The sequence below is a fragment of the Drosophila suzukii genome, assembly GCF_043229965.1.
Source record: "Drosophila suzukii chromosome 2 unlocalized genomic scaffold, CBGP_Dsuzu_IsoJpt1.0 scf_2c, whole genome shotgun sequence".
In the NCBI taxonomy this organism is placed as follows: Eukaryota; Metazoa; Arthropoda; class Insecta; order Diptera; family Drosophilidae; genus Drosophila; species Drosophila suzukii.
The window spans coordinates 3,218,535-3,244,747 of NW_027255896.1; the positions used below are offsets into that span (position 1 = coordinate 3,218,535).

Sequence of the window (26,213 nt, forward strand, 5' to 3'; positions counted from 1 at the left end):
AGAAAAGACTGAGCTAGCGGCACTGCCACCAAAAAAAAGCAGTTCGTAACATATTGGCGCCCAATTTAAACAAAATAAATTGTCGAGGCGACGACGTCTCGCCCATTTATGACCCTGACGCCGCCGCCATCACGACCTATGGCTTGCAACATAGATTGCAATTGCTAGGGAGTGGTGACGGGGAAGTCAGCTGTTTAGGGAAGTTGGAAGTAGAACGGGAGGCTGGTCGGCGACATTGCCGACGATTTGCTCCTGGCCACAGGTTTACCAGTGAACCAGTGATGGCATCTTGGAGCAAACCAAGATTTGCATCACGGGATGCACTGAAGAAAATCTGTGATAATTTCTGTGATAGAGTAGTAAGCTTGTATTTTGTGATTTATTTATTTGAAATGTTTTTTTGTTAGGATGTTGGGTCCTGGATTTCTAATTTTATGTCGGTTGTAAACTTAATTGCGTAATCGTGACCCGTTGCACGGTTGGCTCGATGTAAAATAGAAAAAGAGGGCGGGAAAGAAAAGCCAACAGGAGCCAAACCGAGCCGATGTCCTTAACTGGCGGCTATCACCACAGGTGATAGCTAGTCCAGTTGACGAACGGCTAGGCGGTGACGGAAAATAGGAGTTTTGGAGAAAGCGCAAGACGAGTTAGGTCGAAAGCCCACCGGCGACGGTCACTTCCATCTGCCCAGGTCCAGCTGTAAGGAAAAGAAAAGAAAATAGGAAGGGAGGAAGATTTGTTCATTGTTATTGATTTTTGCTATTAGTTATTTTCGTATTTATTTTGATATTTATTATATTATTTATTTTTGTATTTATTTGTTGTCTTATTTATTTATTTATTTATCATATTTATTATAGTATTAGTAGTCATTAAGTATTTATTTAAAAATTCTTGGGAAGTATGTCCGAGGGTAAGGACGTCAGCGATTGGCACGGCCACCAGCTCAGGTCGATGGGTCCCCCTGGCGACGACAAGGACGATGTCTGGTCCACGGATGTAGAGGGTGCTGCTGGGTTGCCGCGGATATCGCTGTCTGGGGGTTTACCCAGAACGCCGGTAGCCGGTAGTGCGGTGGATCGGATTAGGGATCAACCGGCGGATCTGGAGCACCATCGGTCGCCCAGGGTCCTGGATTTCAAGGCAATTGTCGAGGCGCAGGATCGACTTCTGGTTCCGGAGCAGACGGGACTACAAAAGCTGAACACGGAACACGGATACAGCGGCGGAGTCTGCGATGAACGCAGCTCTGGCACAAGCGGCCCATACATATCGGGCATCGCAAGAGTTGGGAGTGAGCCAGGCCTTGCGGGAGAAAATCAAGAACGGATTCATGGACATGATGAAATTGAAGAACGATGTTCTTAGGACAGCCGAAAGCAAACCGCAGCCGCTCCAGGAGGGCGCGATTCGCCAAGTGTCAATGGTGCCCACTCCGTCGTGCCCGGAAGGCGGCGCAAATGGTCCAGCGGAAGTTCAGCAGCGGCAGGAGACAGGAGGAGGCTACCGAAGGCCGCCGGAATTGAAACCCAGGCAGCGACCTCGACCGCAGGTGAACGACTCTCCAGGGATCGACAGCAGCCTGAGCCAGGAACCGGAGTATCATCCGGCAGGAAGGAGTGATCGCCACGCACGGCCGTGGCGCATCGAGGACCGAAGGGCGGCGGATTTTCGTGACGAGCCGCGGTTGTACGCCAACGCGGGGGCCGGCAACGGAAACCGCTAGATCCGAGTGGACCGCTGGAACCTCTCCTTCGGCGGCGAGGACGATGGCCAACGATGCGGCAAGCTGGGCGTGATTTCTCCGAAATGTCCCGATTGCGCGGAAAACGGTCGGCTGGGTAGTCCAAAAGCGGGAGGGACTCGCCCAGGTTGGAATCCCGCGAGGTAGTTCCGAAGAAAGAAGAAGAAAAGAATGTACATAGTCCATCTGATAGTCAAAAGTATTTGTTAAGATACCTGGCGGAGGATGAGAGGCTTCGCCGTTATATGGAGGCACGGAACCGGATCTTTGCGGAGCATCAGCTGAGCGGCATGCGTCTGGTCTCACGGAGAGTCCAGAAGGCAAGGGAGTGCTTCAGGATGAGGAGATCCAGACGACGAGAGGTGGTGGCGGCCGTTAAACACATAGATTCCGCCGATCCTAGACCCTTCGCCAAAGGCTGTCGAGAGCTCGTGGAAACGCTAGAAGATACCGTCCAACCGTATTTTTCGGTAGTCCGGACAGCTTCTGGTGAGGATCGATCCATCATCGGACGCTTGGAGCTGCCTGGGAGGTACAAAGCCAGTCACGTTCTACCTGTGTCCATACCTGGACCAAACTGCGTACTTCGGGGTCGACTTCTGGCGACCTTCGGACTAGCTCCAGCCGACGTGGGGAAGCCGGCAACGAGAGGCGTCAAGGCAGCGCAGGTAATCCATGCCAGCCAGATGGAGCACTATGCCGACCAGGAAGATGAAGACGAGGTAAGGGAGGAACCCGAATCCTGGACCCTTTCTGCGGAGGAAAAGCTGGCGTTAGGCAAGGTCAAGGAGGAGTTCCTTACCTTTTAAAGGGACGGCCTCGGAGTCACCAGCATGAAGAGGCATTCTATTGAGCTGACGGAAGGAGCTCGTGTCTTTAAGGATCGTCCGTATTCGATGTCTCCGGTGAAGCAGAAGGTGGTCGAAGACGAAATCGACAAGATGTTGGAGCTGGGTGTTATCGAGGAGAGCAAAAGCCCGTGGAGCAATCGCACAACAGAGGTGTCGAAGCCAGGGAAAGACCGGTTCTGCGTGGATGCCCGAAGTTGAACGCCTCGACTATTAAGGATGCGTACCCTCTGCCCAGTATAGAAGGAATCCTCTCCAGGATAGATCAGACGCACTACATCTCCAGCGTAGACCTGAAGCTTGCGTTTTGGCAGATTGAACTGGATGAGAGAAGCAAGGAGTATACTGCGTTCACGGCCATTCGGGCTGTGCAACGCGGCACAACGCTTGGTGCGGCTCATGGATCGGGTGATACCAGCGGAGCTCAGATCTAACGCTCCAGATTTTCAGACGCACTTGAAATACTTGCGTCGAGTAGCCCACAGTCTGAAATCAGCCGGATTGACCATAGGGTTAAAGAAGTCGAAGTTTTGTTTCAAATCTTTGACTTAGCTAGGGTTTATAGTCGGAGGTGGACTGCTGCGGATGGATCCTGGACGTGTTTCGGCAATCCAGAAGATGCCTTACCCGTGCCTTCCTCGGCACAGCGGGATGGTATCGACGGTTCGTCAAGAACTTCGCTACGCTAGCCGCAGCACTCTCCGAGTCCTTGAAGAAGGCTGGAAACACAAAGTTTTCCTTAAGTCCCAGCGCCACCCAGGCAGTGGATGACCTGAAGTTGGCCTTGACGAGCGCGCCGGTCCTGGTTCATGCGGATTTCAAGAAGCATTTCTACATCCAGTGCGACGCATCCCACGTTGGCGTCGGCGCGGTATTGTTTCAGCGGAACCAGAACGGAGACGAGCAGCCCATCGCGTTCTTCTCGGCCAAGATGAACAAACACCAGGTGAATTACTCGGTTACGGAAAAGGAGTGTCTGGCGGCCATCCTAGCCATTTGGAAGTTCAGACCGTATGTGGAAGGGATGCCCTTCACATGCATTACTGATCACGCCAGCCTTAAGTGGTTGATGACAATGAAGGATCTGTCCAGACGACTCGCAAGGTGGTCTCTCCAGCTGCAGGGCTACGATTTCAACATTGAACATCGCAAAGGCAGCGAGAACGTAGTCGCTGACACTCTATCCCGCATCATCGAGGAAGTCCGGATAGATCCAACGGAATCTGCGTCCCCAGTTCTATTGGCCAGGGATGACTATCCAGGTACGGGAATACGTCCGGGGTCGCGAGGTGTGCAAGGAATCCAAAGCGCCAAACTTCCGGATGCAGGTCGGAATCGGAAGAAGGGTAGAGACGGGGAGGCCATTCCAGAAACTGTACATCGATTTCCTGGGCAAGTATCCGACACGCCTGGATATTCATCGTGGTGGACCACTTCTCCAAGTACACCTTCTTAAAGGCGATGAAGGAGGCGACGGCGTCGAACGTTGTAAATTTCCTGGTAAACGAGGTATTTTACAAGTTCGGGGTGCCTGAGACGATACATTCTGACAACGGCAAACAGTTCGTATCCAAGGCGTTTGAGGAGATGATCGATGGCTTCGGTATACAGCACATGAGGACTCCCGTATACTCACCACAGAGCAATGCCGCGGAAAGGGTAAACCGGAACGTCTTGGCCGCAATTCGCAGCTTCTTGGACGAAGATCATCCAAAACACTTTCCACTCAGCCACAGGAGAGGCGCCGTTCTTCACCGTATTCGGCCATCACATGTTCCTCAACGGTTCCAGCTACAAACTAGCCAGACGACTCAGGTCTCTGGTCGATCATGAAATGGCCGGAATGCAGACCAAGGACAAGCTTCGGGTTATCCACGCCAAGGTGCAGAAGCAACTGGAGGGTGCATACCAGACAAGCCGGCAACGCTACGATAAGCGAGCCCGTACGCTGCTCGCCAAGCCAGGCCAAGAAGTCTTCCGCCGCAACTTTGTGCTGAGTGATTTCAACAAATCTTTTAACGCCAAGTCTGCTCGCAAGTTCATTAAAGCCAGGGTGGTTAAATCCGTCGGTAGCAATGCATACTTGGACCTCCAAGGCCGCAGTCTGGTTGTGACCTGAAAGGAGAAATTAAAGTATACGAGCATCGCGATAACATCTGCAATACTCCCGTCATGCGTGGGCCCCGCGTTAGGCGCCGATCGAACTGCAGGATGGTATCAGTGCCGTGTTGAGTCCCATCGTATCTCCAAAGCTACCATTTATTTTCATCGTTCTGCTGAAACTCCAGGCAGCGACTCTCGAAATCTTTGGTTAATGTTGCAGTTGGAGTCGAATGGGAGCGACGTTATCGATAGGTTACGTCGATAGGGCGATAGCTGCAGCAGCGGGATGAGTCTGGCGGGCGATCTGGCCATTTGAAGATTAATCCCGGTTCGCTTTAGGATTACTTTAAATGGACCCATGTATCCAATGACCCAATTTTGAGAGAGGCCATGTAATATGGCGGGGGGTATGAACGATGATCAGCAGATATCGAGATAGTCGCGGCCATACTGTCCAACAACCAAGGCAGATGCAGCTAGAAGTGATCCTATAAATTTTCTTTGTGCTTAAAATTAAATAGTGAGTTATGTTAAAGTTATACAGTAGTTCGGTATTTAATATTTATCATTTATAAAGGCAGCCGGGGTCCCAACACAAAGGGCCCCGGAATATTTATTTGGAGTTCTACTGACATTTGCGCGACTTCGCCATACCTACCAGCCCGACTTGGCTGCCCAGCAACCGGTGGCCGTTCGACCCGTACCGACGACCACCCAGAAAAGCAGTCTTCGCAGTCGACGCCGACGACATCAAACATTTCCCGGTGAGTCCGTTCCGGTGTACCGCGTCCACCTCATCTCGGGGACTTCCAGCCGTCGCATCGCGGCGTTGAGAGGTACCGCCATTTTGTCGGGCTGCCGAACCTCAGACTGCCCTTGCATAACTCACCGGAGAGCGCCAGTTTTCTTTCCTGGAGACCTGTATCGCTGCTGGCCTCCGGCTGGAAGTCATCAGCCCGGGCTATCATCGCCTCCAGGCCCGGCCCAACAGTGGCTGAAATTTAGGAAAATTTGAATACACGTGTACCTTGATTATATATATTGATATTTACTTCCCTGTTTGTGAATTTATCTGGAGTTAGACTCGAGAGCCTTATTTGTCCTCGTTGTTTGCCTAAAATTAAAAAGGTCGCGAGCATTAGTTACAGTGCAGTTACGTACCTTTTTGGCCTGTCCCTTCTTTTCCCCTTGAGCTCCTCAGAATTAGGTGACCATACACACGCGCATCGCGCATGTTCCTTTGAGGGCCGCGTTTCCATGCGAGCTCTACCAATACATGACTGGTAGAGCATAGTTTCCGTGGCGCCTGTACGCTTTTTCAGCCAAAACAAATCCTCTGCTTTGACCGCGTAAATATCCGAGACGGCGGCCAGGTTTAGGTCTTAAAGGCTGAGGAAGGATAGATCTGTTAAGAGGAGCATGTATATAAACAATTGTACTTACGATATTTATTAAACCTTTGTAATACCCACAATGTGTGAGTAAGCTTTCCCAGTGGGGGAGATGGAACCGTCGTAGTCGCGAGGAGGGGGCTCCTGCCGACAGAGAATGGGTGGTGCCCTGCAGCGCCTCGAGGGCACCCATGGTTGGGTGGGAGCGCTTGGCTAGGTCACCGATAGCCACCAAATGTAATCCATTTTCCCGTCAATATTTGTAGATTTTTGCTTTGATTACGTTTTTTTTGTCATTAGTGATAACCGATTAGTAATGTGAGACCGTGAAGTTATCGATATTTATGTTGCGAGCTGTGGCATTAGGGGTACTCTGCCTTGAGAAAAGACTGAGCTAGCGGCACTGCCACCAAAAAAAAGCAGTTCGTAACATATTGGCGCCCAATTTAAACAAAATAAATTGTCGAGGCGACGACGTCTCGCCCATTTATGACCCTGACGCCGCCGCCATCACGACCTATGGCTTGCAACATAGATTGCAATTGCTAGGGAGTGGTGACGGGGAAGTCAGCTGTGTAGGGAAGTTGGAGGTAGAACGGGAGGCTGGTCGGCGACATTGCCGACGATTTGCTCCTGGCCACAGGTTTACCAGTGATCCGGTGATGGCATCTTGGAGCAAACCAAGATTTGCATCACGGGATGCACTGAAGAAAATCTGTGATAATTTCTGTGATAGAGTAGTAAGCTTGTATTTTGTGATTTATTTATTTGAAATGTTTTTTTGTTAGGATGTTGGGTCCTGGATTTCTAATTTTATGTCGGTTGTAAACTTAATTGCGTAATCGTGACCCGTTGCACGGTTGGCTCGATGTAAAATAGAAAAAGAGGGCGGGAAAGAAAAGCCAACAGGAGCCAAACCGAGCCGATGTCCTTAACTGGCGGCTATCACCACAGGTGATAGCTAGTCCAGTTGACGAACGGCTAGGCGGTGACGGAAAATAGGAGTTTTGGAGAAAGCGCAAGACGAGTTAGGTCGGAAGCCCACCGGCGACGGTCACTTCCATCTGCCCAGGTCCAGCTGTAAGGAAAAGAAAAGAAAATAGGAAGGGAGGAAGATTTGTTCATTGTTATTGATTTTTGTTATTAGTTATTTTCGTATTTATTTTGATATTTATTATATTATTTATTTTTGTATTTATTTGTTGTCTTATTTATTTATTTATTTATCATATTTATTATAGTATTAGTAGTCATTAAGTATTTATTTAAAAATTCTTGGGAAGTATGTCCGAGGGTAAGGACGTCAGCGATAGGCACGGCCACCAGCTCAGGTCGATGGGTCCCCCTGGCGACGACAAGGACGATGTCTGGTCCACGGATGTAGAGGGTGCTGCTGGGTTGCCGCGGATATCGCTGTCTGGGGGTTTACCCAGAACGCCGGTAGCCGGTAGTGCGGTGGATCGGATTAGGGATCAACCGGCGGATCTGGAGCACCATCGGTCGCCCAGGGTCCTGGATTTCAAGGCAATTGTCGAGGCGCAGGATCGACTTCTGGTTCCGGAGCAGACGGGACTACAAAAGCTGAACACGGAACACGGATACAGCGGCGGAGTCTGCGATGAACGCAGCTCTGGCACAAGCGGCCCATACATATCGGGCATCGCAAGAGTTGGGAGTGAGCCAGGCCTTGCGGGAGAAAATCAAGAACGGATTCATGGACATGATGAAATTGAAGAACGATGTTCTTAGGACAGCCGAAAGCAAACCGCAGCCGCTCCAGGAGGGCGCGATTCGCCAAGTGTCAATGGTGCCCACTCCGTCGTGCCCGGAAGGCGGCGCAAATGGTCCAGCGGAAGTTCAGCAGCGGCAGGAGACAGGAGGAGGCTACCGAAGGCCGCCGGAATTGAAACCCAGGCAGCGACCTCGACCGCAGGTGAACGACTCTCCAGGGATCGACAGCAGCCTGAGCCAGGAACCGGAGTATCATCCGGCAGGAAGGAGTGATCGCCACGCACGGCCGTGGCGCATCGAGGACCGAAGGGCGGCGGATTTTCGTGACGAGCCGCGGTTGTACGCCAACGCGGGAGCCGGCAACGGAAACCGCTAGATCCGAGTGGACCGCTGGAACCTCTCCTTCGGCGGCGAGGACGATGGCCAACGATGCGGCAAGCTGGGCGTGATTTCTCCGAAATGTCCCGATTGCGCGGAAAACGGTCGGCTGGGTAGTCCAAAAGCGGGAGGGACTCGCCCAGGTTGGAATCCCGCGAAGTAGTTCCGAAGAAAGAAGAAGAAAAGAATGTACATAGTCCATCTGATAGTCAAAAGTATTTGTTAAGATACCTGGCGGAGGATGAGAGGCTTCGCCGTTATATGGAGGCACGGAACCGGATCTTTGCGGAGCATCAGCTGAGCTGCATGCGTCTGGTCTCACGGAGAGTCCAGAAGGCAAGGGAGTGCTTCAGGATGAGGAGATCCAGACGACGAGAGGTGGTGGCGGCCGTTAAGCACATAGATTCCGCCGATCCTAGACCCTTCGCCAAAGGCTGTCGAGAGCTCGTGGAAACGCTAGAAGATACCGTCCAACCGTATTTTTCGGTAGTCCGGACAGCTTCTGGTGAGGATCGATCCATCATCGGACGCTTGGAGCTGCCTGGGAGGTACAAAGCCAGTCACGTTCTACCTGTGTCCATACCTGGACCAAACTGCGTACTTCGGGGTCGACTTCTGGCGACCTTCGGACTAGCTCCAGCCGACGTGGGGAAGCCGGCAACGAGAGGCGTCAAGGCAGCGCAGGTAATCCATGCCAGCCAGATGGAGCACTATGCCGACCAGGAAGATGAAGACGAGCTAAGGGAGGAACCCGAATCCTGGACCCTTTCTGCGGAGGAAAAGCTGGCGTTAGGCAAGGTCAAGGAGGAGTTCCTTACCTTTTAAAGGGACGGCCTCGGAGTCACCAGCATGAAGAGGCATTCTATTGAGCTGACGGAAGGAGCTCGTGTCTTTAAGGATCGTCCGTATTCGATGTCTCCGGTGAAGCAGAAGGTGGTCGAAGACGAAATCGACAAGATGTTGGAGCTGGGTGTTATCGAGGAGAGCAAAAGCCCGTGGAGCAATCGCACAACAGAGGTGTCGAAGCCAGGGAAAGACCGGTTCTGCGTGGATGCCCGAAGTTGAACGCCTCGACTATTAAGGATGCGTACCCTCTGCCCAGTATAGAAGGAATCCTCTCCAGGATAGATCAGACGCACTACATCTCCAGCGTAGACCTGAAGCTTGCGTTTTGACAGATTGAACTGGATGAGAGAAGCAAGGAGTATACTGCGTTCACGGCCATTCGGGCTGTGCAACGCGGCACAACGCTTGGTGCGGCTCATGGATCGGGTGATACCAGCGGAGCTCAGATCTAACGCTCCAGATTTTCAGACGCACTTGAAATACTTGCGTCGAGTAGCCCACAGTCTGAAATCAGCCGGATTGACCATAGGGTTAAAGAAGTCGAAGTTTTGTTTCAAATCTTTGACTTAGCTAGGGTTTATAGTCGGAGGTGGACTGCTGCGGATGGATCCTGGACGTGTTTCGGCAATCCAGAAGATGCCTTACCCGTGCCTTCCTCGGCACAGCGGGATGGTATCGACGGTTCGTCAAGAACTTCGCTACGCTAGCCGCAGCACTCTCCGAGTCCTTGAAGAAGGCTGGAAACACAAAGTTTTCCTTAAGTCCCAGCGCCACCCAGGCAGTGGATGACCTGAAGTTGGCCTTAACGAGCGCGCCGGTCCTGGTTCATGCGGATTTCAAGAAGCATTTCTACATCCAGTGCGACGCATCCCACGTTGGCGTCGGCGCGGTATTGTTTCAGCGGAACCAGAACGGAGACGAGCAGCCCATCGCGTTCTTCTCGGCCAAGATGAACAAACACCAGGTGAATTACTCGGTTACGGAAAAGGAGTGTCTGGCGGCCATCCTAGCCATTTGGAAGTTCAGACCGTATGTGGAAGGGATGCCCTTCACATGCATTACTGATCACGCCATCCTTAAGTGGTTGATGACAATGAAGGATCTGTCCAGACGACTCGCAAGGTGGTCTCTCCAGCTGCAGGGCTACGATTTCAACATTGAACATCGCAAAGGCAGCGAGAACGTAGTCGCTGACACTCTATCCCGCATCATCGAGGAAGTCCGGATAGATCCAACGGAATCTGCGTCCCCAGTTCTATTGGCCAGGGATGACTATCCAGGTACGGGAATACGTCCGGGGTCGCGAGGTGTGCAAGGAATCCAAAGCGCCAAACTTCCGGATGCAGGTCGGAATCGGAAGAAGGGTAGAGACGGGGAGGCGATTCCAGAAACTGTACATCGATTTCCTGGGCAAGTATCCGACACGCCTGGATATTCATCGTGGTGGACCACTTCTCCAAGTACACCTTCTTAAAGGCGATGAAGGAGTCGACGGCGTCGAACGTTGTAAATTTCCTGGTAAACGAGGTATTTTACAAGTTCGGGGTGCCTGAGACGATACATTCTGACAACGGCAAACAGTTCGTATCCAAGGCGTTTGAGGAGATGATCGATGGCTTCGGTATACAGCACATGAGGACTCCCGTATACTCACCACAGAGCAATGCCGCGGAAAGGGTAAACCGGAACGTCTTGGCCGCAATTCGCAGCTTCTTGGACGAAGATCATCCAAAACACTTTCCACTCAGCCACAGGAGATGCGCCGTTCTTCACCGTATTCGGCCATCACATGTTCCTCAACGGTTCCAGCTACAAACTAGCCAGACGACTCAGGTCTCTGGTCGACCATGAAATGGCCGGAATGCAGACCAAGGACAAGCTTCGGGTTATCCACGCCAAGGTGCAGAAGCAACTGGAGGGTGCATACCAGACAAGCCGGCAACGCTACGATAAGCGAGCCCGTACGCTGCTCGCCAAGCCAGGCCAAGAAGTCTTCCGCCGCAACTTTGTGCTGAGTGATTTCAACAAATCTTTTAACGCCAAGTCTGCTCGCAAGTTCATTAAAGCCAGGGTGGTAAAATCCGTCGGTAGCAATGCATACTTGGACCTCCAAGGCCGCAGTCTGGTTGTGACCTGAAAGGAGAAATTAAAGTATACGAGCATCGCGATCACATCTGCAATACTTGCCGTCATGCGTGGGCCCCGCGTTAGGCACCGATCGAACTGCAGGATGGTATCAGTGCCGTGTTAAGTCCCATCGTATCTCCAAAGCTACCATTTATTTTCATCGTTCTGCTGAAACTCCAGGCAGCGACTCTCGAAATCTTTGGTTAATGTTGCAGTTGGAGTCGAATGGGAGCGACGTTATCGATAGGTTACGTCGATAGGGCGATAGCTGCAGCTGCTGGATGAGTCTGGCGGGCGATCTGGCCATTTGAAGATTAATCCCGGTTCGCTTTGGGATTACTTTAAATGGACCCATGTATCCAATGACCCAATTTTGAGAGAGGCCATGTAATATGGCGGGGGGTATGAACGATGATCAGCAGATATCGAGATAGTCGCGGCCATACTGTCCAACAACCAAGGCAGATGCAGCTAGAAGTGATCCTATAAATTTTCTTTGTGCTTAAAATTAAATAGTGAGTTATGTTAAAGTTATACAGTAGTTCGGTATTTAATATTTATCATTTATAAAGGCAGCCGGGGTCCCAACACAAAGGGCCCCGGAATATTTATTTGGAGTTCTACTGACATTTGCGCGACTTCGCCATACCTACCAGCCCGACTTGGCTGCCCAGCAACCGGTGGCCGTTCGACCCGTACCGACGACCACCCAGAAAAGCAGTCTTCGCAGTCGACGCCGACGACATCAAACATTTCCCGGTGAGTCCGTTCCGGTGTACCGCGTCCACCTCATCTCGGGGACTTCCAGCCGTCGCATCGCGGCGTTGAGAGGTACCGCCATTTTGTCGGGCGGCCGAACCTCAGACTGCCCTTGCATAACTCACCGGAGAGCGCCAGTTTTCTTTCCTGGAGACCTGTATCGCTGCTGGCCTCCGGCTGGAAGTCATCAGCCCGGGCTATCATCGCCTCCAGGCCCGGCCCAACAGTGGCTGAAATTTAGGAAAATTTGAATACACGTGTACCTTGATTATATATATTGATATTTACTTCCCTGTTTGTGAATTTATCCGGAGTTAGACTCGAGAGCCTTATTTGTCCTCGTTGTTTGCCTAAAATTAAAAAGGTCGCGAGCATTAGTTACAGTGCAGTTACGTACCTTTTTGGCCTGTCCCTTCTTTTCCCCTTGAGCTCCTCAGAATTAGGTGACCATACACACGCGCATCGCGCATGTTCCTTTGAGGGCCGCGTTTCCATGCGAGCTCTACCAATACATGACTGGTAGAGCATAGTTTCCGCGGCGCCTGTACGCTTTTCCAGCCAAAACAAATCCTCTGCTTTGACCGCGTAAATATCCGAGACGGCGGCCAGGTTTAGGTCTTAAAGGCTGAGGAAGGATAGATCTGTTAAGAGGAGCATGTATATAAACAATTGTACTTACGATATTTATTAAACCTTTGTAATACCCACAATGTGTGAGTAAGCTTTCCCAGTGGGGGAGATGGAACCGTCGTAGTCGCGAGGAGGGGGCTCCTGCCGACAGAGAATGGGTGGTGCCCTGCAGCGCCTCGAGGGCACCCATGGTTGGGTGGGAGCGCTTGGCTAGGTCACCGATAGCCACCAAATGTAATCCATTTTCCCGTCAATATTTGTAGATTTTTGCTTTGATTACGTTTTTTTTGTCATTAGTGATAACCGATTAGTAATGTGAGACCGTGAAGTTATCGATATTTATGTTGCGAGCTGTGGCATTAGGGGTACTCTGCCTTGAGAAAAGACTGAGCTAGCGGCACTGCCACCAAAAAAAAGCAGTTCGTAACATATTGGCGCCCAATTTAAACAAAATAAATTGTCGAGGCGACGACGTCTCGCCCATTTATGACCCTGACGCCGCCGCCATCACGACCTATGGCTTGCAACATAGATTGCAATTGCTAGGGAGTGGTGACGGGGAAGTCAGCTGTGTAGGGAAGTTGGAAGTAGAACGGGAGGCTGGTCGGCGACATTGCCGACGATTTGCTCCTGGCCACAGGTTTACCAGTGAACCGGTGATGGCATCTTGGAGCAAACCAAGATTTGCATCACGGGATGCACTGAAGAAAATCTGTGATAATTTCTGTGATAGAGTAGTAAGCTTGTATTTTGTGATTTATTTATTTGAAATGTTTTTTTGTTAGGATGTTGGGTCCTGGATTTCTAATTTTATGTCGGTTGTAAACTTAATTGCGTAATCGTGACCCGTTGCACGGTTGGCTCGATGTAAAATAGAAAAAGAGGGCGGGAAAGAAAAGCCAACAGGAGCCAAACCGAGCCGATGTCCTTAACTGGCGGCTATCACCACAGGTGATAGCTAGTCCAGTTGACGAACGGCTAGGCGGTGACGGAAAATAGGAGTTTTGGAGAAAGCGCAAGACGAGTTAGGTCGGAAGCCCACCGGCGACGGTCACTTCCATCTGCCCAGGTCCAGCTGTAAGGAAAAGAAAAGAAAATAGGAAGGGAGGAAGATTTGTTCATTGTTATTGATTTTTGCTATTAGTTATTTTCGTATTTATTTTGATATTTATTATATTATTTATTTTTGTATTTATTTGTTGTCTTATTTATTTATTTATTTATCATATTTATTATAGTATTAGTAGTCATTAAGTATTTATTTAAAAATTCTTGGGAAGTATGTCCGAGGGTAAGGACGTCAGCGATTGGCACGGCCACCAGCTCAGGTCGATGGGTCCCCCTGGCGACGACAAGGACGATGTCTGGTCCACGGATGTAGAGGGTGCTGCTGGGTTGCCGCGGATATCGCTGTCTGGGGGTTTACCCAGAACACCGGTAGCCGGTAGTGCGGTGGATCGGATTAGGGATCAACCGGCGGATCTGGAGCACCATCGGTCGCCCAGGGTCCTGGATTTCAAGGCAATTGTCGAGGCGCAGGATCGACTTCTGGTTCCGGAGCAGACGGGACTACAAAAGCTGAACACGGAACACGGATACAGCGGCGGAGTCTGCGATGAACGCAGCTCTGGCACAAGCGGCCCATACATATCGGGCATCGCAAGAGTTGGGAGTGAGCCAGGCCTTGCGGGAGAAAATCAAGAACGGATTCATGGACATGATGAAATTGAAGAACGATGTTCTTAGGACAGCCGAAAGCAAACCGCAGCCGCTCCAGGAGGGCGCGATTCGCCAAGTGTCAATGGTGCCCACTCCGTCGTGCCCGGAAGGCGGCGCAAATGGTCCAGCGGAAGTTCAGCAGCGGCAGGAGACAGGAGGAGGCTACCGAAGGCCGCCGGAATTGAAACCCAGGCAGCGACCTCGACCGCAGGTGAACGACTCTCCAGGGATCGACAGCAGCCTGAGCCAGGAACCGGAGTATCATCCGGCAGGAAGGAGTGATCGCCACGCACGGCCGTGGCGCATCGAGGACCGAAGGGCGGCGGATTTTCGTGACGAGCCGCGGTTGTACGCCAACGCGGGGGCCGGCAACGGAAACCGCTAGATCCGAGTGGACCGCTGGAACCTCTCCTTCGGCGGCGAGGACGATGGCCAACGATGCGGCAAGCTGGGCGTGATTTCTCCGAAATGTCCCGATTGCGCGGAAAACGGTCGGCTGGGTAGTCCAAAAGCGGGAGGGACTCGCCCAGGTTGGAATCCCGCGAGGTAGTTCCGAAGAAAGAAGAAGAAAAGAATGTACATAGTCCATCTGATAGTCAAAAGTATTTGTTAAGATACCTGGCGGAGGATGAGAGGCTTCGCCGTTATATGGAGGCACGGAACCGGATCTTTGCGGAGCATCAGCTGAGCGGCATGCGTCTGGTCTCACGGAGAGTCCAGAAGGCAAGGGAGTGCTTCAGGATGAGGAGATCCAGACGACGAGAGGTGGTGGCGGCCGTTAAACACATAGATTCCGCCGATCCTAGACCCTTCGCCAAAGGCTGTCGAGAGCTCGTGGAAACGCTAGAAGATACCGTCCAACCGTATTTTTCGGTAGTCCGGACAGCTTCTGGTGAGGATCGATCCATCATCGGACGCTTGGAGCTGCCTGGGAGGTACAAAGCCAGTCACGTTCTACCTGTGTCCATACCTGGACCAAACTGCGTACTTCGGGGTCGACTTCTGGCGACCTTCGGACTAGCTCCAGCCGACGTGGGGAAGCCGGCAACGAGAGGCGTCAAGGCAGCGCAGGTAATCCCTGCCAGCCAGATGGAGCACTATGCCGACCAGGAAGATGAAGACGAGGTAAGGGAGGAACCCGAATCCTGGACCCTTTCTGCGGAGGAAAAGCTGGCGTTAGGCAAGGTCAAGGAGGAGTTCCTTACCTTTTAAAGGGACGGCCTCGGAGTCACCAGCATGAAGAGGCATTCTATTGAGCTGACGGAAGGAGCTCGTGTCTTTAAGGATCGTCCGTATTCGATGTCTCCGGTGAAGCAGAAGGTGGTCGAAGACGAAATCGACAAGATGTTGGAGCTGGGTGTTATCGAGGAGAGCAAAAGCCCGTGGAGCAATCGCACAACAGAGGTGTCGAAGCCAGGGAAAGACCGGTTCTGCGTGGATGCCCGAAGTTGAACGCCTCGACTATTAAGGATGCGTACCCTCTGCCCAGTATAGAAGGAATCCTCTCCAGGGTAGATCAGACGCACTACATCTCCAGATTGAACTGGATGAGAGAAGCAAGGAGTATACTGCGTTCACGGCCATTCGGGCTGTGCAACGCGGCACAACGCTTGGTGCGGCTCATGGATCGGGTGATACCAGCGGAGCTCAGATCTAACGCTCCAGATTTTCAGACGCACTTGAAATACTTGCGTCGAGTAGCCCACAGTCTGAAATCAGCCGGATTGACCATAGGGTTAAAGAAGTCGAAGTTTTGTTTCAAATCTTTGACTTAGCTAGGGTTTATAGTCGGAGGTGGACTGCTGCGGATGGATCCTGGACGTGTTTCGGCAATCCAGAAGATGCCTTACCCGTGCCTTCCTCGGCACAGCGGGATGGTATCGACGGTTCGTCAAGAACTTCGCTACGCTAGCCGCAGCACTCTCCGAGTCCTTGAAGAAGGCTGGAAACACAAAGTTTTCCTTAAGTCCCAGCGCCACCCAGGCAGTGGATGACCTGAAGTTGGCCTTGACGAGCGCGCCGGTCTTGGTTCATGCGGATTTCAAGAAGCATTTCTACATCCAGTGCGACGCATCCCACGTTGGCGTCGGCGCGGTATTGTTTCAGCGGAACCAGAACGGAGACGAGCAGCCCATCGCGTTCTTCTCGGCCAAGATGAACAAACACCAGGTGAATTACTCAGTTACGGAAAAGGAGTGTCTGGCGGCCATCCTAGCCATTTGGAAGTTCAGACCGTATGTGGAAGGGATGCCCTTCACATGCATTACTGATCACGCCAGCCTTAAGTGGTTGATGACAATGAAGGATCTGTCCAGACGACTCGCAAGGTGGTCTCTCCAGCTGCAGGGCTACGATTTCAACATTGAACATCGCAAAGGCAGCGAGAACGTAGTCGCTGACACTCTATCCCGCATCACCGAGGAAGTCCGGATAGATCCAACGGAATCTGCGTCCCCAGTTCTATTGGCCAGGGATGACTATCCAGGTACGGGAATACGTCCGGGGTCGCGAGGTGTGCAAGGAATCCAAAGCGCCAAACTTCCGGATGCAGGTCGGAATCGGAAGAAGGGTAGAGACGGGGAGGCCATTCCAGAAACTGTACATCGATTTCCTGGGCAAGTATCCGACACGCCTGGATATTCATCGTGGTGGACCACTTCTCCAAGTACACCTTCTTAAAGGCGATGAAGGAGTCGACGGCGTCGAACGTTGTAAATTTCCTGGTAAACGAGGTATTTTACAAGTTCGGGGTGCCTGAGACGATACATTCTGACAACGGCAAACAGTTCGTATCCAAGGCGTTTGAGGAGATGATCGATGGCTTCGGTATACAGCACATGAGGACTCCCGTACGACTCAGGTCTCTGGTCGACCATGAAATGGCCGGAATGCAGACCAAGGACAAGCTTCGGGTTATCCACGCCAAGGTGCAGAAGCAACTGGAGGGTGCATACCAGACAAGCCGGCAACGCTACGATAAGCGAGCCCGTACGCTGCTCGCCAAGCCAGGCCAAGAAGTCTTCCGCCGCAACTTTGTGCTGAGTGATTTCAACAAATCTTTTAACGCCAAGTCTGCTCGCAAGTTCATTAAAGCCAGGGTGGTTAAATCCGTCGGTAGCAATGCATACTTGGACCTCCAAGGCCGCAGTCTGGTTGTGACCTGAAAGGAGAAATTAAAGTATACGAGCATCGCGATCACATCTGCAATACTTCCCGTCATGCGTGGGCCCCGCGTTAGGCGCCGATCGAACTGCAGGATGGTATCAGTGCCGTGTTGAGTCCCATCGTATCTCCAAAGCTACCATTTATTTTCATCGTTCTGCTGAAACTCCAGGCAGCGACTCTCGAAATCTTTGGTTAATGTTGCAGTTGGAGTCGAATGGGAGCGACGTTATCGATAGGTTACGTCGATAGGGCGATAGCTGCAGCAGCGGGATGAGTCTGGCGGGCGATCTGGCCATTTGAAGATTAATCCCGGTTCGCTTTGGGATTACTTTAAATGGACCCATGTATCCAATGACCCAATTTTGAGAGAGGCCATGTAATATGGCGGGGGGTATGAACGATGATCAGCAGATATCGAGATAGTCGCGGCCATACTGTCCAACAACCAAGGCAGATGCAGCTAGAAGTGATCCTATAAATTTTCTTTGTGCTTAAAATTAAATAGTGAGTTATGTTAAAGTTATACAGTAGTTCGGTATTTAATATTTATCATTTATAAAGGCAGCCGGGGTCCCAACACAAAGGGCCCCGGAATATTTATTTGGAGTTCTACTGACATTTGCGCGACTTCGCCATACCTACCAGCCCGACTTGGCTGCCCAGCAACCGGTGGCCGTTCGACCCGTACCGACGACCACCCAGAAAAGCAGTCTTCGCAGTCGACGCCGACGACATCAAACATTTCCCGGTGAGTCCGTTCCGGTGTACCGCGTCCACCTCATCTCGGGGACTTCCAGCCGTCGCATCGCGGCGTTGAGAGGTACCGCCATTTTGTCGGGCGGCCGAACCTCAGACTGCCCTTGCATAACTCACCGGAGAGCGCCAGTTTTCTTTCCTGGAGACCTGTATCGCTGCTGGCCTCCGGCTGGAAGTCATCAGCCCGGGCTATCATCGCCTCCAGGCCCGGCCCAACAGTGGCTGAAATTTAGGAAAATTTGAATACACGTGTACCTTGATTATATATATTGATATTTACTTCCCTGTTTGTGAATTTATCCGGAAATTTAGGAAAATTTGAATACACGTGTACCTTGATTATATATTTTGATATTTACTTCCCTGTTTGTGAATTTATCCGGAGTTAGACTCGAGAGCCTTATTTGTCCTCGTTGTTTGCCTAAAATTAAAAAGGTCGCGAGCATTAGTTACAGTGCAGTTACGTACCTTTTTGGCCTGTCCCTTCTTTTCCCCTTGAGCTCCTCAGAATTAGGTGACCATACACACGCGCATCGCGCATGTTCCTTTGAGGGCCGCGTTTCCATGCGAGCTCTACCAATACATGACTGGTAGAGCATAGTTTCCGCGGCGCCTGTACGCTTTTCCAGCCAAAACAAATCCTCTGCTTTGACCGCGTAAATATCCGAGACGGCGGCCAGGTTTAGGTCTTAAAGGCTGAGGAAGGATAGATCTGTTAAGAGGAGCATGTATATAAACAATTGTACTTACGATATTTATTAAACCTTTGTAATACCCACAATGTGTGAGTAAGCTTTCCCAGTGGGGGAGATGGAACCGTCGTAGTCGCGAGGAGGGGGCTCCTGCCGACAGAGAATGGGTGGCGCCCTGCAGCGCCTCGAGGGCACCCATGGTTGGGTGGGAGCGCTTGGCTAGGTCACCGATAGCCACCAAATGTAATCCATTTTCCCGTCAATATATGTAGATTTTTGCTTTGATTACGTTTTTTTTGTCATTAGTGATAACCGATTAGTAATGTGAGACCGTGAAGTTATCGATATTTATGTTGCGAGCTGTGGCATTAGGGGTACTCTGCCTTGAGAAAAGACTGAGCTAGCGGCACTGCCACCAAAAAAAAGCAGTTCGTAACATATTGGCGCCCAATTTAAACAAAATAAATTGTCGAGGCGACGACGTCTCGCCCATTTATGACCCTGACGCCGCCGCCATCACGACCTATGGCTTGCAACATAGATTGCAATTGCTAGGGAGTGGTGACGGGGAAGTCAGCTGTGTAGGGAAGTTGGAAGTAGAACGGGAGGCTGGTCGGCGACATTGCCGACGATTTGCTCCTGGCCACAGGTTTACCAGTGAACCGCTGATGGCATCTTGGAGCAAACCAAGATTTGCATCACGGGATGCACTGAAGAAAATCTGTGATAATTTCTGTGATAGAGTAGTAAGCTTGTATTTTGTGATTTATTTATTTGAAATGTTTTTTTGTTAGGATGTTGGGTCCTGGATTTCTAATTTTATGTCGGTTGTAAACTTAATTGCGTAATCGTGACCCGTTGCACGGTTGGCTCGATGTAAAATAGAAAAAGAGGGCGGGAAAGAAAAGCCAACAGGAGCCAAACCGAGCCGATGTCCTTAACTGGCGGCTATCACCACAGGTGATAGCTAGTCCAGTTGACGAACGGCTAGGCGGTGACGGAAAATAGGAGTTTTGGAGAAAGCGCAAGACGAGTTAGGTCGGAAGCCCACCGGCGACGGTCACTTCCATCTGCCCAGGTCCAGCTGTAAGGAAAAGAAAAGAAAATAGGAAGGGAGGAAGATTTGTTCATTGTTATTGATTTTTGCTATTAGTTATTTTCGTATTTATTTTGATATTTATTATATTATTTATTTTTGTATTTATTTGTTGTCTTATTTATTTATTTATTTATCATATTTATTATAGTATTAGTAGTCATTACGTATTTATTTAAAAATTCTTGGGAAGTATGTCCGTCAGCGATAGGCACGGCCACCAGCTCAGGTCGATGGGTCCCCCTGGCGACGACAAGGACGATGTCTGGTCCACGGATGTAGGGGGTGCTGCTGGGTTGCCGCGGATATCGCTGTCTGGGGGTTTACCCAGAACGCCGGTAGCCGGTAGTGCGGTGGATCGGATTAGGGATCAACCGGCGGATCTGGAGCACCATCGGTCGCCCAGGGTCCTGGATTTCAAGGCAATTGTCGAGGCGCAGGATCGACTTCTGGTTCCGGAGCAGACGGGACTACAAAAGCTGAACACGGAACACGGATACAGCGGCGGAGTCTGCGATGAACGCAGCTCTGGCACAAGCGGCCCATACATATCGGGCATCGCAAGAGTTGGGAGTGAGCCAGGCCTTGCGGGAGAAAATCAAGAACGGATTCATGGACATGATGAAATTGAAGAACGATGTTCTTAGGACAGCCGAAAGCAAACCGCAGCCGCTCCAGGAGGGCGCGATTCGCCAAGTGTCAATGGTGCCCACTCCGTCGTGCCCGGAAGGCGGCGCAAATGGTCCAGCGGAAGTTCAGCAGCGGCAGGAGACAGGAGGAGGCTACCGAAGGCCGCCGGAATTGAAACCCAGGCAGCGACCTCGACCGCAGGTGAACGACTCTCCAGGGATCGACAGCAGCCTGAGCCAGGAACCGGAGTATCATCCGGCAGGAAGGAGTGATCGCCACGCACGGCCGTGGCGCATCGAGGACCGAAGGGCGGCGGATTTTCGTGACGAGCCGCGGTTGTACGCCAACGCGGGAGCCGGCAACGGAAACCGCTAGATCCGAGTGGACCGCTGGAACCTCTCCTTCGGCGGCGAGGACGATGGCCAACGATGCGGCAAGCTGGGCGTGATTTCTCCGAAATGTCCCGATTGCGCGGAAAACGGTCGGCTGGGTAGTCCAAAAGCGGGAGGGACTCGCCCAGGTTGGAATCCCGCGAAGTAGTTCCGAAGAAAGAAGAAGAAAAGAATGTACATAGTCCATCTGATAGTCAAAAGTATTTGTTAAGATACCTGGCGGAGGATGAGAGGCTTCGCCGTTATATGGAGGCACGGAACCGGATCTTTGCGGAGCATCAGCTGAGCGGCATGCGTCTGGTCTCACGGAGAGTCCAGAAGGCAAGGGAGTGCTTCAGGATGAGGAGATCCAGACGACGAGAGGTGGTGGCGGCCGTTAAACACATAGATTCCGCCGATCCTAGACCCTTCGCCAAAGGCTGTCGAGAGCTCGTGGAAACGCTAGAAGATACCGTCCAACCGTATTTTTCGGTAGTCCGGACAGCTTCTGGTGAGGATCGATCCATCATCGGACGCTTGGAGCTGCCTGGGAGGTACAAATCCAGTCACGTTCTACCTGTGTCCATACCTGGACCAAACTGCGTACTTCGGGGTCGACTTCTGGCGACCTTCGGACTAGCTCCAGCCGACGTGGGGAAGCCAGCAACGAGAGGCGTCAAGGCAGCGCAGGTAATCCATGCCAGCCAGATGGAGCACTATGCCGACCAGGAAGATGAAGACGAGGTAAGGGAGGAACCCGAATCCTGGACCCTTTCTGCGGAGGAAAAGCTGGCGTTAGGCAAGGTCAAGGAGGAGTTCCTTACCTTTTAAAGGGACGGCCTCGGAGTCACCAGCATGAAGAGGCATTCTATTGAGCTGACGGAAGGAGCTCGTGTCTTTAAGGATCGTCCGTATTCGATGTCTCCGGTGAAGCAGAAGGTGGTCGAAGACGAAATCGACAAGATGTTGGAGCTGGGTGTCACGCCCACTCTAACGCCCATAACGCTTAAATCTGTATACCGCCGGTAGGTGGCGCATTTTAATCTCGCTTTTCTGCTTGCATATCTCCATTTAGCTGAGTAACGGGTATCTGATAGTCGAGGTACTCGACTATAGCGTTCTCCCTTGTTTTTGTATTTATTTGTTGTCTTATTTATTTATTTATTTATCATATTTATTATAGTATTAGTAGTCATTAATTTTTTATTTAAAAATTCTTGGGAAGTATGTCCGAGGGTAAGGACGTCAGCGATAGGCACGGCCACCAGCTCAGGTCGATGGGTCCCCCTGGCGACGACAAGGACGATGTCTGGTCCACGGATGTAGAGGGTGCTGCTGGGTTGCCGCGGATATCGCTGTCTGGCGGTTTACCCAGAACGCCGGTAGCCGGTAGTGCGGTGGATCGGATTAGGGATCAACCGGCGGATCTGGAGCACCATCGGTCGCCCAGGGTCCTGGATTTCAAGGCAATTGTCGAGGCGCAGGATCGACTTCTGGTTCCGGAGCAAACGGGACTACAAAAGCTGAACACGGAACACGGATACAGCGGCGGAGTCTGCGATGAACGCAGCTCTGGCACAAGCGGCCCATACATATCGGGCATCGCAAGAGTTGGGAGTGAGCCAGGCCTTGCGGGAGAAAATCAAGAACGGATTCATGGACATGATGAAATTGAAGAACGATGTTCTTAGGACAGCCGAAAGCAAACCGCAGCCGCTCCAGGAGGGCGCGATTCGCCAAGTGTCAATGGTGCCCACTCCGTCGTGCCCGGAAGGCGGCGCAAATGGTCCAGCGGAAGTTCAGCAGCGGCAGGAGACAGGAGGAGGCTACCGAAGGCCGCCGGAATTGAAACCCAGGCAGCGACCTCGACCGCAGGTGAACGACTCTCCAGGGATCGACAGCAGCCTGAGCCAGGAACCGGAGTATCATCCGGCAGGAAGGAGTGATCGCCACGCACGGCCGTGGCGCATCGAGGACCGAAGGGCGGCGGATTTTCGTGACGAGCCGCGGTTGTACGCCAACGCGGGAGCCGGCAACGGAAACCGCTAGATCCGAGTGGACCGCTGGAACCTCTCCTTCGGCGGCGAGGACGATGGCCAACGATGCGGAAAGCTGGGCGTGATTTCTCCGAAATGTCCCGATTGCGCGGAAAACGGTCGGCTGGGTAGTCCAAAAGCGGGAGGGACTCGCCCAGGTTGGAATCCCGCGAAGTAGTTCCGAAGAAAGAAGAAGAAAAGAATGTACATAGTCCATCTGATAGTCAAAAGTATTTGTTAAGATACCTGGCGGAGGATGAGAGGCTTCGCCGTTATATGGAGGCACGGAACCGGATCTTTGCGGAGCATCAGCTGAGCGGCATGCGTCTGGTCTCACGGAGAGTCCAGAAGGCAAGGGAGTGCTTCAGGATGAGGAGATCCAGACGACGAGAGGTGGTGGCGGCCGTTAAACACATAGATTCCGCCGATCCTAGACCCTTCGCCAAAGGCTGTCGAGAGCTCGTGGAAACGCTAGAAGATACCGTCCAACCGTATTTTTCGGTAGTCCGGACAGCTTCTGGTGAGGATCGATCCATCATCGGACGCTTGGAGCTGCCTGGGAGGTACAAAGCCAGTCACGTTCTACCTGTGTCCATACCTGGACCAAACTGCGTACTTCGGGGTCGACTTCTGGCGACCTTCGGACTAGCTCCAGCCGACGTGGGGAAGCCGGCAACGAGAGGCGTCAAGGCAGCGCAGGTAATCCATGCCAGCCAGATGGAGCACTATGCCGACCAGGAAGATGAAGACGAGGTAAGGGAGGAACCCGAATCCTGGACCCTTTCTGCGGAGGAAAAGCTGGCGTTAGGCAAGGTCAAGGAGGAGTTCCTTACCTTTTAAAGGGACGGCCTCGGAGTCACCAGCATGAAGAGGCATTCTATTGAGCTGACGGAAGGAGCTCGTGTCTTTAAGGATCGTCCGTATTCGATGTCTCCGGTGAAGCAGAAGGTGGTCGAAGACGAAATCGACAAGATGTTGGAGCTGGGTGTTATCGAGGAGAGCAAAAGCCCGTGGAGCAATCGCACAACAGAGGTGTCGAAGCCAGGGAAAGACCGGTTCTGCGTGGATGCCCGAAGTTGAACGCCTCGACTATTAAGGATGCGTACCCTCTGCCCAGTATAGAAGGAATCCTCTCCAGGATAGATCAGACGCACTACATCTCCAGCGTAGACCTGAAGCTTGCGTTTTGGCAGATTGAACTGGATGAGAGAAGCAAGGAGTATACTGCGTTCACGGCCATTCGGGCTGTGCAACGCGGCACAACGCTTGGTGCGGCTCATGGATCGGGTGATACCAGCGGAGCTCAGATCTAACGCTCCAGATTTTCAGACGCACTTGAAATACTTGCGTCGAGTAGCCCACAGTCTGAAATCAGCCGGATTGACCATAGGGTTAAAGAAGTCGAAGTTTTGTTTCAAATCTTTGACTTAGCTAGGGTTTATAGTCGGAGGTGGACTGCTGCGGATGGATCCTGGACGTGTTTCGGCAATCCAGAAGATGCCTTACCCGTGCCTTCCTCGGCACAGCGGGATGGTATCGACGGTTCGTCAAGAACTTCGCTACGCTAGCCGCAGCACTCTCCGAGTCCTTGAAGAAGGCTGGAAACACAAAGTTTTCCTTAAGTCCCAGCGCCACCCAGGCAGTGGATGACCTGAAGTTGGCCTTGACGAGCGCGCCGGTCCTGGTTCATGCGGATTTCAAGAAGCATTTCTACATCCAGTGCGACGCATCCCACGTTGGCGTCGGCGCGGTATTGTTTCAGCGGAACCAGAACGGAGACGAGCAGCCCATCGCGTTCTTCTCGGCCAAGATGAACAAACACCAGGTGAATTACTCGGTTACGGAAAAGGAGTGTCTGGCGGCCATCCTAGCCATTTGGAAGTTCAGACCGTATGTGGAAGGGATGCCCTTCACATGCATTACTGATCACGCCAGCCTTAAGTGGTTGATGACAATGAAGGATCTGTCCAGACGACTCGCAAGGTGGTCTCTCCAGCTGCAGGGCTACGATTTCAACATTGAACATCGCAAAGGCAGCGAGAACGTAGTCGCTGACACTCTATCCCGCATCATCGAGGAAGTCCGGATAGATCCAACGGAATCTGCGTCCCCAGTTCTATTGGCCAGGGATGACTATCCAGGTACGGGAATACGTCCGGGGTCGCGAGGTGTGCAAGGAATCCAAAGCGCCAAACTTCCGGATGCAGGTCGGAATCGGAAGAAGGGTAGAGACGGGGAGGCCATTCCAGAAACTGTACATCGATTTCCTGGGCAAGTATCCGACACGCCTGGATATTCATCGTGGTGGACCACTTCTCCAAGTACACCTTCTTAAAGGCGATGAAGGAGGCGACGGCGTCGAACGTTGTAAATTTCCTGGTAAACGAGGTATTTTACAAGTTCGGGGTGCCTGAGACGATACATTCTGACAACGGCAAACAGTTCGTATCCAAGGCGTTTGAGGAGATGATCGATGGCTTCGGTATACAGCACATGAGGACTCCCGTATACTCACCACAGAGCAATGCCGCGGAAAGGGTAAACCGGAACGTCTTGGCCGCAATTCGCAGCTTCTTGGACGAAGATCATCCAAAACACTTTCCACTCAGCCACAGGAGATGCGCCGTTCTTCACCGTATTCGGCCATCACATGTTCCTCAACGGTTCCAGCTACAAACTAGCCAGACGACTCAGGTCTCTGGTCGACCATGAAATGGCCGGAATGCAGACCAAGGACAAGCTTCGGGTTATCCACGCCAAGGTGCAGAAGCAACTGGAGGGTGCATACCAGACAAGCCGGCAACGCTACGATAAGCGAGCCCGTACGCTGCTCGCCAAGCCAGGCCAAGAAGTCTTCCGCCGCAACTTTGTGCTGAGTGATTTCAACAAATCTTTTAACGCCAAGTCTGCTCGCAAGTTCATTAAAGCCAGGGTGGTTAAATCCGTCGGTAGCAATGCATACTTGGACCTCCAAGGCCGCAGTCTGGTTGTGACCTGAAAGGAGAAATTAAAGTATACGAGCATCGCGATCACATCTGCAATACTTCCCGTCATGCGTGGGCCCCGCGTTAGGCGCCGATCGAACTGCAGGATGGTATCAGTGCCGTGTTGAGTCCCATCGTATCTCCAAAGCTACCATTTATTTTCATCGTTCTGCTGAAACTCCAGGCAGCGACTCTCGAAATCTTTGG

General features: G+C 51.9%; 1 long non-coding RNA gene across 1 annotated transcript; it reads right to left on the minus strand.

Annotated features, from left to right (window-relative positions):
* Positions 1 to 762: 762 nt before the first annotated feature.
* On the minus strand, positions 763 to 6,598 carry LOC139354029 (uncharacterized). The gene is made up of 3 exons (XR_011605129.1): positions 6,139 to 6,598; positions 2,547 to 6,084; positions 763 to 2,497 (listed from the first exon to the last, which is right to left on the minus strand). It is a non-coding gene; the product is annotated as an uncharacterized lncRNA (long non-coding RNA).
* Between the last annotated feature and the right edge of the window lie 19,615 nt (positions 6,599 to 26,213).